Source organism: Hemiscyllium ocellatum, chromosome 4, assembly GCF_020745735.1.
Source record: "Hemiscyllium ocellatum isolate sHemOce1 chromosome 4, sHemOce1.pat.X.cur, whole genome shotgun sequence".
NCBI lineage: Eukaryota > Metazoa > Chordata > Chondrichthyes > Orectolobiformes > Hemiscylliidae > Hemiscyllium > Hemiscyllium ocellatum.
The window spans coordinates 16,069,443-16,085,335 of NC_083404.1; positions in this window are offsets into that span (position 1 = coordinate 16,069,443).

Genomic DNA, 15,893 nt, shown 5'->3' on the forward strand with positions numbered 1-15,893 from the left:
GGGAATAAAAATATATTAGAAGGTTCCACCTGGAAAAGTATTTCTCACAAATGCCCATTTTCGAGGTCCTAGCAAGCCAGGCAGTATTAGTAAGTGGAGAAGTCAATGTTTCAGGTATAAGTATTCTTCAGGATTGGGGGTTCGGGTGAGGGGAAATGCAGAAAAAGGGAGGAGTGGGGGGGAGTTTTGGGTGGGGAGAGGGGCAGGGTGGTGAGGGACAGATTAATGAACGCAAGTAGAGGGTATGGCCTGGTTGGTCAATGGAAAGAATGACCAACTGGATTCATTCATCCCATCGTTCAACCAGGCCGTACCCACTACCTGTATTCATTTATCATTACCTCACCAATCTGCCCCTCTCCCCACCAAAACCCCTCTCCCTTTATCTGCAGCTCCCCTCACACCCACCCCCAATCCTGAAGAAGAGTTAAATCTGAAACGTTGTCTCTCCGCCTCCTGCTGCTGCCCTGGCTTGATGCGTTCTTCCAGCCTCCTGCTTGTCTACTTTGGATTCCAGCATCTGCAGTTTCTTTTTGATCTTTAACCATTTCTGAGGTGCTACCAGAAACAGTGATGAAAACATCAAGAGCCCGTACTACAGGCTTTACCACTGCTGCCGGGGGCCCTGTGATAGCACCAAAAATAGTAAAATCAGTGCCTGTATTTTGCAAACATCTGACTATGGAATTTGGAATAGCCTCAGAGACGCACCGGGTGAAGGGGTAAAGCTTTCCATCGCCAAAGAAAGCTACAGTTGTTGCCAAATGTTTAAATCAAGGCAAACTCCAGGAGCAGGGCTATTATTTTTAATGAGAGTTATCTTGAAACAATCTGACAAGTATTACATTTTTTTTCATATTTTCATTTTATTCCGCGAGCATTTTACAATTTTCTATCTGCTTTTAAAAATATTGAGGCAGTGTGATGTCCGCCTTGGTAGTGCATTACAGCCTATTTATCAAAACTGTCAATGATACTGCAGCAGAGGACATACAGGGTGAGACTTCCACTGTTCTGATAAACTTCAGTTCTTTATGTCCTCCCCCTTTAGGTGGTGGGGCATATAAGATGCCAATAGATGACGAGAAGCTTGACTGCATTTATTTGTATCACATTACTACCACAACCCACTTAAGTTAATTTTTAATTAATGTATATCCAATTGGGAAATATGACATTTCAGAAATGGAAAATGAAAGGAAGGGTGTGGACTTGGCAAGATACACTTCTTATTTCATTTTCCTTATCCCTTATAGTGATTAGGCTTTCAATGATGCTGATCACTTGTGCTATCACTTCTCTAACATATCCCTGTGGACCCAGCATATTGTTTTCCCAGGCCTGGCCACTGCTAAGCTAAGCTGGTACATGACTAATAGATGGGTGCTCATGGTTGAACAGAAAGCTTTAGAGTACGTTGCACACAGTGGTAGTCTATGGCTGATTGGTATGTGACAGCAAAATCTATAAATGGCATCATTTGAATAGGCTGAAACAACGAAAGCAGGAATCAGGGAGTGGCATTTTCTAAACAGCATGGAGAAGCACCTACAGTAAAGTGGAAGGAGAAGTCAGACTTTGGTCAGTCTGGGGAGTGGATCTGGGGTTTAAGATGAAGGGACCTTGTGCTCCTTTCAGCCTTGGGCGGATACTGTAGTCTGTTCCTGTGATTGTGCTTCAGTCAGACCAAGGTTGGAGTGGTGTGCTCCAAACAAAACCCAGAGGGGATGCTCTCCAGTCTGTCCAGAGGCTGGACTCCAGTACGCCTGGGTTTTGTTGGACTGTGATCAGTCTGGGGTGATGAAGAGTCTGTGCAGGGCATTGTGTGTACTGCAGCAACCTCTATCTGGTGTTCGTCCTGGGACAGTGGAGAATTGGAGGGAATAGTCATTGGGATGGAGGGCAGCTGGATGTTGTGGTCAGAGATTTGGAAGGTCAAAAGTAGGAAACATGTGGTCTCTTTGGGGGTTGGGTGGGAGTTCAAAGAAGATCAGGGTTTTGGAGTCTGTTCAATCAACAGAGGGGTAAAGCTTTACAAGGACAGAGAGACCTCTTATTGGCAACCAGGATTTCTGACACATTGAGTAAGGAACATGAAAGGTCAAGCTAGTGAGGATGATGCAGAATACGGGTGAGATGGTGGGTCTTGGGGGAGGGGTATTGATACATTAACAGCCCAATGAGCAAGGTGGATTTCACCATGCAACCAGAGAATCAAAGTTACTTCGTAACGCTCTGATGAAAAATGACTGTGACCAAAGCTACTCACAGATGTCATACTGCAAGCCAGTCCTCATTACCTGCCAATATGATCCCTTAAAGTCATGGATCTAAAGTACATTTTCATTTGATTGCCAGTTCATGCTCAGTATGCAGTAAGTATCAATGCAATGTAAACAAATGTGCCATTGGTGTAAACTAACTATCAGAAGGGCTGTATGCTGCCTGGATGTCACGGACAAACAGAGAAATGGGTGACAATAGCTGAGACTTAAGGAGAGAGGGGTGTTGCTGGCAGTGCCTTTATACCAAGGTCATTTGTGATGGCTTCTGCCAGCCTCACTGAGACAAACTAACTTTTGTGAATGGGAAGGTGCGCTGGCACGCTGTCAGTATCCAGGGAAAAGCATATTGCCACTGTGCACGGGATATGTTGCTCAAACCCAGCTTCTTCTGGGTCACTTATAGCTGGTTCAAAGGTGGAAAACATTGCAAGTTGAGCAACTTTCCTAGGCATAAAGGAATAGGCAGTGTGAAAGCCCGAGAGAAGCATTATTGTCTGTATGCCTTATTTTCTCCATAGATCTCCATAGATTAATCATGCCATTCATTTGCTTCTCTGAAGAAACCACAAGTATCAGCAGCTGCATGACAGGGAAACCAAGTCCTGCAGCAGCAGAAGCAGCAAGCACCAGCCACCAGCCCATCTAAAGTAATGGGGAAGACAAATAGACCTTTATTCAAAGATAATGGAGTACAAAAGTATGGAAGCCTTGTTAAGCCATACAAGGCACTAGTCAGGCCATAGCCAGAATATTGTGAATAGTTTGGATGCTTATTCAAAGAAAGAATGCTGGCATTGAACGCAATCAGAAGAAGGTTCGCTTGTTTGATCCTGAATATAGAGGAATTTTCTTATAGCAGTAGCATTTCTCCTTGAAAAAAAGAGGCACCTGCAATGATGTCAAGGAGCCTCATTCCCATCTCACCTTTCCATGAAGACTGACCCATCCATAGAGTGATGGGAGTGCAGGCCTCAGCACATATCCAGCAGTCACTAAGCATTCTGCTGGATCTAGGTCTCCAACATGGTGCCACCCTTGCCATGGGAACAGCCTGGCAATCATGTACTGAAGTCACCACAACAGACAGAGAAAAATAGACCCCTCCATCTTTCACTCCAGTCTAGTAAGGACATACCGCACAGCTTCCAGATGTTCTTCTGTCTCTGCAGGTCAAACATGTTGTTTAGGGACAAGTAGTGAGAATCATCCTCTGAATGGGGTTGAGTAGGCACTTAGTTTCCAGCAGTCGAATGAGTGTCAGAAACCTTGTGTCTTGCTTTTTCCACAAGGTGCAGATGTTTGTAAATGGTGTGTTCACCACATTGTATCCCCAAGTGTATTCTAGCTAGAGTATCCTGTGAGGTGAAATTCCCCATGCTGGTGGAGGGTACAAGTGAATGTACTGACAGTATGTCTTCTTGACAATACACAGGTTTTATATCTAGAAGTGCTTGTGTTGTGAAGCCATGTTACCTTTTTCCATTTGGCTGCAGAAGAGAAGAGAGAATATTAGTTGGTGAAGGAACACAATGCCATCTATTGAGGGAAGTGAGAGTATCATAGAGTCATAGAGATGGAAACATACCCTTCGGTCCAACTTGTCCATGTCGAACAGTTATTCCAACCCAATCTAATCTCACCTGCCAGCACCCGGCCCATATCCCTCTAAATCCTTCCTATTCATATACCCATCCAAATGCCTCTTAAATGTTGCAATCGTAATAGCCTTCATCACTTCCTCTGGCAGTTCATTCCATACACGTACCACCTTCTGAGTGAAAAAGTTGCCCCATAGGTCTCTTATATTTTTCCCCTCTCACCCTAAACCTATGCCCTCTAGTTCTGGACTCCCCCACCCCAGGGAAAAGACTTTGTCTATTTATCCAATCCATGTCCCTCATGATTTTGTAAACCTCTATAAGGTCATCCCTCAGCCTCCAATGCTCCAGGGAAAACACCCCATCCTATTCAACCTCTCCCTATAGCTCAAATCCTACAACCTGGCTACATCCTTGTAAATCTTTTCTGCACACTTTCAGAACATCCTTCCGATAGGAAGGAGACCAGAGTTGCACGCAATATTATAAAACTGGCCTAACCAATGTCCTGTACAGCCACAACATGACCTCCCAACTCCTGTACTCAACACTCTGACCAATAAAGAGAAGCATACCAAATGCCTTCTTCACTAGCCTATCTACCTGCGACTCCACTTTCAGGGAGCTATGAACCTGCACTCCAAGGTCTCTTTGTTCAGCAACATTCCTGAGGGCCTTTCCATTAAGTGCATAAGTCCTGCAAAGATTTTTTTCCCTAAATGCAGCACCTTGCATTTATCTAAATTAAACTCCATCTGCCATCCTCAGTCCAATGGTCTATCCGATCAAAATCCCATTGTAATCTGAGGTAACCTTATTTGCTGTCCACTACATCTCCAGTTTTGGTGTCATCTGCAAACTTACTTACTATACCTCTTATGCTCACATCCAAATCTTTTCTATAAATGACAAAAAGTAGTGGACCCAGCACAGATCCTTGTGGCACTCCAATAGTTGCAGGCCACCTGTCTGATAAATGACCCTTCACCACCACCGTTTGTCTTCTACCTTGGAGCCAGTTCTGTATCCAAATGGCTAGTTCTCCCTGTATTCCATGAGATCTAACCTTGCCAACCAATCTCAACCTGCGCTTCTGAGAAGAACAGGCAATAACGGTACTCACTGGCTTCTGCCAATCTCATCTCCTCATCAGAAGGATCTGGAGAGATGTTGAGGTGTGCTGGACCGTATCTTCCTCAAATGACATGATTATACTGTGGCACACTGGGATCAAATGACAAGTGAGAAGATGGTGGTGCTTACCTTTAAAGAGCAGAGGGGATCAATTATTCTCTTTTGGGGCTGGGTTCCAGTGTATTGATGCCTACTAGAGTGGTTGGATGTCCTGTGTGATCTCAGTTTTGAATGAGCCTTCATTAAAGTAGTGTGCCACCTTTCAATGTCAGCAGACATCTTCCGTGATGTTCCTGACAATGAGTGAAGGGGTGACTCAGTCTCCTTTTATTACAGAGGCAGAACCTTCAACACAGGAAGGTACTGGTGGGACCAAGACATACCATCTGTCCATGATTCACCGTTTTAATCACTGTGGAAATGCTTACCTATGAAATGAACGGAAAAGTGGATGAATGCATGAGAAAGCTGACTACGTGTCATGGTGGATCTGACTCTGGCTTATGCCCACTGTTGTACCTTGATCCCAAAATAGAAAATCCCAGCTACTAAGGCAGTTCACAAGACAATAGAAAAAAATGAGAATAAATAAAAGCAGAAGTTTCCAACATGGTTTTGTGGGAGGAAAATCATGTCCCACAAACTGAATTGAGATTTTTGAGGAAATAACAAAAGAAAAATTGATGAGGGCTGAGTGGTAAACATTGTTTACATGGACTTTAGTAAAGCCTTTAATAAGATTGCTCGTGGTAGACTACTAAGTAAAGTTAGAACATATGTAATTCAAGGTGAACTTGCCAATTGGATACAAAATTGGCTTGAAAGTCAGAGACAGAGCATGGTGGTGGAGGGTTTTATTTTGGACTGGAGGCCCATGACCAGAAGTGTTCTACAGATATTGATTCTGGGTCCACTTTTCTTTGTCATCTATACAAACAATTTGGATGAGAATGTAGCAGGCATGGTTAGCAAGCTTTCAGATGACACCAAAATTATTGGCATTATGGACAGTGAAGGAAGTTATCTAAGATTACCCAAAGCCTTTTTGATCAATTGGGCCAATGGGCTGAGGAGTGGCAGATGGAGTTTAATTTGGATAAATGCAAGGTATTGCATTTTCGTAAAACAACAAACTGATATTATTAATGGTTAGTCCCAGGGTAGTGTGGTATAACAGATGGATCCAGGAGTTCAGATGCATAATTCTTCGAAATTTGAGACACAGGTGGACAGGGTGGTTAAGAAACCACTTAACGTACCTGCCTTTTTTGGTCTGACCTTTGAGTGTAGGAGTTGCGACGTCATATTGAGGCTGTACAGGACATTGAGGTCATATTGAGGTTGTACAACCTGAGGCCTCTTCTGGAGTGTTGTGTGTAGCTCTGATCGCTAGGCTTCAGGATATGATTTTATTATTTGAGAGGGTTCAGAAAAGATTAACCAGGATGTTGCCAGGAATGGATGGTGGATAGGCAGGATAGACTGGAACTTTTTTCACTGGAATGTAGGAGGATGAGGCATGACCTTATCGAGGTTTATAAAATCATGAGAAGCATAGATAAAGGTGGATAGAAAGGCTCTTTTCCCTCTGGTGGGTGTTCAAAACTAGGGGATATATCTTAAGGTGACAGGAGAAAGTTTTAAAAAGGACATTTGGAGCAACATTTTTGCACACAGAGTGGTTTGTGGAACTGCCACAGGAAGTAATGAATGCAGGTATAGTTACAACATTTAAAAGACATTTGGATAAGTACACAAGTAGGGAAGGTTCAGAGGGATATGGAAAGCACAGGCAGGTGGGGCAAGTTCAGTTTGATAATATGGTCAGCATGGACTAGTTGGACCGAAGGGTCTATTTCCATGCTGTTTGACTCTATGACTCTCAAAATTTGAGGTGTGCATGTCTGTGTGTTGCAAAACAGGTAAGATGGATTGCATAATAGTGCACTGTCAATGATGGACATGTCTGAAGTGTTATTTAAATTATAATTAAACCCACTCCTGAAGGATTAGAATTAAAGCATTAGATAAATGATCAGGAGTATACATTTTTCAGAGACTTGGATTTGCAAGTCCCAACCCAGTGATACTTTTACTAATTGGTATGGTTTATTATTCTTTTATGACATATACTCAAGCTTTAATATATCTCCCTCATATCTATAATAAGCACAATTGTAACTTGTGATCAGTTATGAAAATGTAATTATTAAAATAAATATATGTTGCCTCGTAATTATTGCATATTTTATTGTATATATGGGATTGCATCTCCTCTGGCAGACATTAAGATTCATTTGAAAAACTTCTGAAGTAATTGCATTTGGGACTGGGCCTGAAACAATGCTGGAGAATAAGGTTGGCATAAATTTATGAAGCACTGGGAGCATGTTCAAGCTGGGGTTCCTTGGCTGGATTTAGGAGTAAAAACAGTCAGAACAGTATCTAACTTATTCATCTTTCTGAAGAGCTCTATCTACTAAGCGTACAAGTGTATTTGGATTCAGTGTGTGCTTTTTAACAAATGAAAGTTTCGAGGTGAGGAATTAGGTATTGGTTAGGGATAGATGAAACATTTCTTGTTCCAGTCATACACAGGTCTCCTCACTCAATTATATTTTTCTGTATTTGGTTGCATTAGAGCCATTTCCAGCTCTTGCAATGAACTGGAAAATTTCAGCAATTTTGCTACCAATTTTCACCCCTCTCTCATGATGAAATGATCTGCCTACAACTCTTACCTTTCCTTCTTTATCCACTCTCTGTTACTAGCAATAAATTATCAATTAATGTTTGTGTCGGCCCAATGACTCCCTCTTTTACCTCAAGTATATTGCCATCATTGAAAGAGTCCATTCCATTCATTCATTCTGTCCCGTCAGTTCTAATGATGCAACATTCCATAAATGTATCATTTTCTCCTCAAATGACAAGGTTCTCAATCAAGCCCATGCCATCTGCTGCTGTTCCACTCTACTTTGTTCGTTCCCTCCTCAAAACAGGCTTTCACTTTTCTAGCTTTGTGTTCAATGGCCCCTCCTCCACCATTCTCTGCCACTTCCAGGGTGATGCCACCTCTAAACACCTTTATCTGCTTTCATCTTCCAGTATTCTCAAAGGGAAACCACTTCTCAATCCTCCTCAACTCTTCCTCTCCTTCCCGTGGCATATGTTTGTACAAAGGCCATAGAAGCAACATCTGGCCTTTCACCACCTCCCTTCTCAATGTCCAAAGCCCCAAATAGTTCTTTCAGGTGAAATAATTGTCCATGTATAATTCTTCAATTTTATCTCCTGCATTCACTGCTCACAATGTGGTCTGCTTCCACATTGGGGACACTGAGTGCAGATTGAGTGACTGAATCCAATTAAATCGTAGGCAGGATCCTGAGCTTTGAACTCTCCACCTTGGTCCCAAGCTAGCCTCCCCAGAAAGTAAAGCTCATAAAACTGGCAAGTGAGACATACATCTGGTTCTGATATAATGTGAAAATTCCATGTTCATGCAATCTCACATTGTAAGAAAATCTCCCAATAGCAGCTCCATTCAGACTAATGGGGATGAAATCATTTCATAGCCGATACTGGTAAGAAAAGTTCGCATTCTACAACTAACGGTTTAAATTCTTCAATCGCGTTAAAGCCAACTTGTATTCAAAAAAACAGACATTAAAGCAGGACCGTCTGTATTGGTCCAATACTGGTCTTTTGTATTTTAAGATGAAGGACCTGTTTGACCAAAATGTTCGTTTCCAAGCGTGATTTTGTGTTTTTTTTTGTTTTTCCCCTCTGGGTTCTGTTATACTCCACTGAAGCCCAACTTAAATTTGAGGAACTGCACCACATCATTTGTTTAAACACTTGAGTAACTTCCAGACTGAGTTCAATTATTTCAAATCATAGAAGCACAGAATCATTGGGTGACAGGTTGGCTTAGTCGTTAATACTGCTGCCTCACAGTGCCAGGATCCTGGGTTTGATTCCACTGAGCCTGGCTCCGTGGCTCAGAAGGGAATGGGGGAGAATAGGAGAACAACGATGATAGGAGATTCAATGGTTAGAGGAACAGACAGGAAATTCTGTGGTCGCAAATGAAACTGCCAGATGTTGCCTCCTGGGTCCCAGGGTCAAGGATGTCTTGGACGAAGTCTGCAGAATTCTTAAGGGGGAAGGTAAGTAGTCTCAAGTTGTGGTACACATCAGTATCAATGACATAGCCAGGAAAAGGGATGAGGGCCTGAAAAGAAAATTTAGTGAGTTAGCTTGGAAGCAGAAAGGCTGGATGAGCAGGGTAGTAGTCTCGGGGTTATGACTGGTGCCACAGGCTAGATAGGCTAGGAACAGACAGTGAATGCAGCTGAGCATGTGGCTGAAGAACTAGTGTAGGAGGGAGGGCCTCAGATATGTGGATCACTGGGATACCTTTTAGGGCAGTTGGGACCTATACAAGGAGGACAGGTTGCATCTGAATTGGAGGGTCACCAATATCCTGGGCAGGAGGTTTGCTAAGGGTCTTCAAGAGTGTTTTAACTATATTATCAACAGTTGCAGTCAGTGTGATGGTTTGAAGTGTATCTATTTTAATGCAAGAAGTGTTAAGAATAAGGGCAATGAACATAAGAGCATGGATCAGTACTTGGAGCTACAATGTTGTGGCCATTATGGAGACTTGGATATCACAGGGCAGGAATGATTGTTGGATGTCTGGAGTTTAGATGTTTCAAAAGGAATAGGGAGGGAGGTAAAAAAGTGGGGGACTGGGATAGTATTGCAGCTGTAGAAAGGGAGGTTGTCGAGGATGGTTTGTCAACTGAGTCACTATGGGTGGAAGTCAGAACCAGGAAAGGAGCAGTCAACTTATTGAGAGTTATCTACTGACCACCCACCCCTCTCCAATAGCCACAGAAACATGGAGGAGCAGATTGGGAGGCAGATTTTGGAAAGGTGCAGAAGTAACAACTTCCCTAATATTGATTGGAAACGCCTTAGTGCAATAGTTTAGATGGAGCAGATTTTGTAAGGTGTGTCCAGGAAGGATTCCTGACTCAATATGTAGATAGGCTGATGGGAGGGGAGGTCACATTGGATTTGGTGCTTGGCAACCAACCATGCCAGGTGTCAGATCTCTCTGTGGGAGAGAATTTCAGTGACAGTGATCACAACTCCCTGACCTTTACTAATGTCATGGAGAGGGATAGGACTAGAAGGTATGGGAAAGTATTTAATTGGAGGAGGGGGAATTACAATGTTATTAGGCAGGAACTGTGGAGCATAAATTGGGAACAGATATTCCCAGGGAAATACGCAATAGAAATGTGAAGGTTGTTTAGGGAGACTTGCTGTGAGTACTGGATAGGTTTGTCCCACTGATGCAAGGAAGGGATGGTAGGTGAAGGAACCTTAGATGATCAGAGATGTGGAACATCTAGTCAAGATGTTTGCTTAAGGTTGAGGAAGCAAGGATCAGACAGGGCTCTAGAGGGTTATAATGTAGCCAGGAAGGAATTGAAGAATGGACTTAGAAAAGCTGGAAGGGTGCATGAAAAAGCTTTGGTGGGTAGGATTGAGGAAAACCCCAAGGCATTATATGCTTATGTGAGGAACAAGAGGATGGCCAGAGTGAGGGTAGGGCTGATCATGGAGAGTGGAGGGAAATTGTGTTGGAGTCGGAGGAAGTAGGGGAGGTCCTTAATGAATACTTTGCTTCAGTATTCACAAGGGATCTTGTCATTTGTGAGGACAGTGTGAAACAGGCTGATATGCCCAAACACGTTGATGTTAAGAAAGAGGGTGTGCTGGAAATTTTGGAAAACAGGAGGATGGATAAGCCTCCAGAGCCAGACGGGATATACCCAAGATTTCTACAGGAAGCTAGGGAAGAGATTCCTGCATCTTTGGCGATGAGGTTTGCATCGTTACTGTCCACTGGTGTAGTACTAGATGTTTGGAGAGTGGAAATGTTATTCTGTTGATCAAGAAAGAGAATAGGGATAACCCTGGGAATTATACACCAATCAGACTTAGATTGGTGATGGGAAAATTATTGGAGAGGATTCTGAGAGACAAGATTTATGATTATTTGGAAAAGCATAGTTTGATGAGCAATAGTCAACATGGTTTTGTGAGGGGCAGGTCATGTCTCACAAGCCTTATTGAATTCTTTGATAATGTGACAAAACACATGGATGAAGGTAGAGCAGGGATTGGGGTGTACATTGATTTTAGTAAGGCGTTTGATAAGTTTCCCATGGTAGGTTCATTCGGAAAATAAGAAGGCATGGGATACAGGGAAATTTGGCTATCTAGATACAGAATTAGGTGGCCAATAGAAGACAGAGTGTGGTAATGGATCAAAAGCACTCAACTTGGAGGTCAGTGACCAGTGATATTCAGCTGAGATCTGTTCTGGGACGTGTGCTTTTTGTAATTTTTATAAATGACTCGAATGAAGAAGTGGAAGTTTGGGTTGGTAAGTTTGCTGATGATACAAAGGTGGTAGAGTTGTGGATAATGTGAGAGGCTGTTGTAGGTCGCCTCAGGACATTGGCAGGATGCACAGCTGAGATGAAAAGCGGCAGATGGATTTCAAACTGGAAAAGTGTGAAGTGATTCATTTTGGAAGGTTACATTTGAATGCAGATTACAGGGTTAAATGTGACAGTGTGAAGGAAGAGAGGGATCTTAGGGCTCATGTCCATAGACACCTCAAAATTTCCACCCAAGTTGATAGGGTTGTTAAGAAGGCTTTCATTTGCAGGGGGATTGAGTTTAAAAGCCACTCTTTCAAGCCCTGGTTAGATCCCATTTGGAATATTGTGTTCAGTTCTGGCTGCGTCATTATAGGAAGGATGTGGAAGATTTAGAGAGGGTGCAGAGGAGATTTATCAGGACGCTGCCTGGACTGGAGGGCATGTCTTATGAAGAAAGGTTAAAACCATAAGACCATAAGAAATAGGAGTGAAAGTAAGACCATTCAGCCCATCAAGTCCACTCTGCCATTCAATCATGGCTGATGGGCATTTCAACGCCATTTACCCGCACTCTCCCTGTGTCCCTTAATTCCTTGCGAGATTAAGAAATGTTGAAGGAGCTAGGGCTTTTCTCATTGAAATGAAGAGGTATGAGAGGTGAATTAGTAGAGGTGTACAAGACAATGAGAGGCATCAACGGAAATGGCTATCACGAGGGGGAGTAATTTTAAGGTGATTGGAGGAAGGTTGGGAGGAGATGTCAGAGATCAGTTCTTTACACAGAGAGTGATAGATGCATGGAATGCACCTGCTGGTGGTGGTCGTAGAGTCAGATACAGTAGGGACATTTAAGCAACTCTTGGATAGGCGCATGATGACAGTAAAATATGGCCTAGTTTGATCTTACAGTAGGATAAAAGGTCAGCACCACATCAAAGGCCGAAAGACCTGTACTATGCTGTACTGTTCTATGTTCAACCTTGGGTGACTATCGGTGTGGAGTTTGCACATTCTCCCTGTGTCTGTGTGGGTTTCCTCCAGGTGCCCTGGTTTCCTCCAACAGTACAAAAATGTGCAGGTTGGGTGGATTGGTCACGGGAAATGGCCCATGATATGTAGGTTGGGGGTGGGTTTGATGGGCTGAATGTCATGCTTTCACACTGGAAGAATTCTATAATTTATTATCTTTTCCCTACCTTCTTTCCTTCAGAAATAATGAATTGTGTTTTTCTCTTAGAAGATGCTACCAGACCTGTTGAATGTTCCCAATATTTTCTATTCCTCGTTGAGAAACAAATATAATTGATGTTATTCTTGGAAATCTTCATGCAGTGCATCACATTTCCTATCTTGCCTTTTCAAATAAGTTGGGTAACTCCTCTATTAAAATTATTTAACTTCTGTTGTTGTTTTTGAGTGGCATGTTTCTGTTCATGAATGTGGGTGTTGCTGGCAATTTATTCCCACCTGTAATTGCTTATTAAAAATGATAACAACTGTTTTTCTGTGTATCTGAAGTCACATATCGGCTGAACCAGGCAAGGATGGCACATTTCCTCTCCTAATGAGCACCAGTGAACCAGGTTTTACAATATTTCAAAGTGGTTACCTGCCTAGTACAAGACGTTTATTTACCATCTGCCATGGCTGGATGCAAACCAATGTTTCCACTGGATTACTAGTCCAATGACATTGCTACTACACTACCATCCACCTTCCCCCCATAATGCCTTCAACGTTCTATCATTCACCTTCTCTAGATGCATTGCTTGTTTGTTCACTCACCCCTTGAGGCTGCACCAGTAATTCTTTAATCGCTCATGTCTTACATCCTACCTCAGACTCTTTCCTTGCTTCTTTCCCATTATGTGTAAAATCTGATACATTCTTGGCATCCACTAGCAATGAAAGATCATCCACCTGAAATATAAATTGTGCTTTTCTCTCAGTAGACAGCTTCCAGACCTGTTGAATGTTTCCAGTATTTTCTATTCCTAGTTGAGAAACAAATGCAGTCATGTTATTCCAGGAATGCTTTATGCAGTGCATCACATTTCCTATCTTGCCTTTTCAAAATAAGTTGGTTAACTCCTCTATTAAACACAGTGAATACAATAATGTGATAAGACCTTTATTTTCTCTAGAGTAACAATTTTGCTGGTAAATTGATAATTCAACAATTACTTAGGTTGGAATGCAAGTGATTTCAAATGTACAAGAACACATTGTTACATTGGTTCTGTCTAACTGAGTGCAATATGTCAATTTGTAGTTCTGTAACTTGAAACAAATAATAGCCATAACACCTCAATAATTAAAATTATTTGACTTTCACAGCGTGATAATCAATGCAATTTTAGGCTCCTTTAATGCTGGGAAAAACATATACTATTGAGTTGCATTAATAGTCCTGTTGTGGATATAAATTTCAGCCCAATTTTGAAGAAATGTTTGGAGGGATATGGGTCAAGTACAAACAAAAGGCACTCGCCTAGTTTGGGATTATGGTCAGCCTGGATAGGTTGGACTAAAGGGTCTGTTTCTGTGCTATATGACTCTATTACTCTACCCAAAGATTATATTCAAGCAAGTTCTTTTTTTTGGGGGGGGGGGGAGCGCTGAGTAAATTGGGCCGATAATCTCTGAAGTTTAGAAGAATTAAGATCTTGTTAGGAGAGGCGATGGTTTAATGATATTATTGCTGGGCTGTTAATCCAGAGACCCAGTTCTGGGGACCTGAGTTCAAATCCTGCCATGGTAGAATTTGAATTCAATATAAATTTGGAATTAAGAGTTTAATGATGTCCATAAAACAATTGCTGGAAAAACCTATCTGGTTCACTAATGTGTTTCAGGAAAGGAAACTGGCATCCTATGGTGGGGACTACATGTGACTCCAGACTCATAACAATGTGGTTGACTCTTAACTGCCCTTTGGGTAAATAAGATTGACAAAAAATGTTGGCCTAGTCAATGAGACCTTCATTCCATGAATGAAGGAATAAAAAAAAGAGAACATCCTGAAAGAAATTTGTAAAGATAGAATCTGAGGATTTGTGTCTGAATCCAGAACAATGTGGGGATGGCTGTTCTCTGGATAAGAGGCCAATGGTTTCAGATTGAGAAGTGTTGCTCAAACGGTTGTGAATCTTTGCAATTGTTTACCACAGAGAGTTACGGATGCTCTTTTGTTAAATATGTTTAAGTGTGGGACAGATGCTTGTTGTCTCAAAGAATTGAGGGTTGTGGTGAGCTGGTAGGAAAGTGGAGTTGAAGTCTAAGACCAGTTGCAATAAATGATACTGCAGACTCAAGGGGCTACATATTATTGCTCCAATGTCTTGTGTTTTCACATTTATTATTGATATCCTTCAGGGAACTCTTTACCCACTACCATTTTGAACTTTATTAGTTATCTGTTGAGTAAAATAATCTTCAATATGTTTTGATAGTTTAAGGGCATTGTGTCATTGGATTTTCATAGTTTACTTTAGATGTCATATCACAAGACAGGAACCTTCTTTCAGAATCTCTTTTAGCTGCTGTTTACTAGATTATTGCCATTTATCTGCGTGTTTAACTTGATTAGCCCATTAATGACTTCCATTTCATTAATGTCAAAACCAACAGTTTGCATTTAGTACCTTTATGGAATATAAGGCACATTACTCAATAAAGCTTTGGTTATTGTTTTAAGGATTGACTTAAGAGAGAAGAGGCACAAGGGCAGAGAAGAGAATTCCAGAGTTTAGCAAAGTGGAAGTGATTAAAATCTGAGATGCATAACAGATCAGATTTGCAGTGGTCCAATGGCAAAGGATTGGTGGAGATCACAGATATTAAAAAGTGTGAGGCTATGAATTAACTTAACAATAAATGCAATAATTTTAAAATGGAGAAATTGACAGACCAGGAGTCAATGTAAGTTGATGAATAAAAGCTTGTGAGTGAATGGTCTTTTGCTATAGTTGGCTTGCATGCAATAGATATGGATTTTTAAAATCCAACTATGTTGGCATCACTGGCTCGGTCAGTATCTAATGCCCAGCCCCCAAATGTCCTTGAAAAAGGAGTGGGAAGGTATCTTCTTGAGTCGCTGCAACTCATGATGAAATATGAACAACTACAGTGCAGTTAGGAAAGGAGTTCCTGTATTTTGACCACTGATAGTGAAGGAACAGTCATATAGCTTCAAGTCAAGATGGAACTTGGTTTGGACATAAACCTGCAGGTATTGCTGCTCCAATGCCTCTGCTATCCCTGTACTTCTGGATGATAGGAATTGCAGATTTGGAAGGTGCGGTCATTGGAACCGGAGTTAGATGTTGCAGTATATCTTGTAGATGGTATATACTGCTGCTACTCTGCATCAGAGGTGGAGGGGGTGGATGTTTAAGCATGTGGAT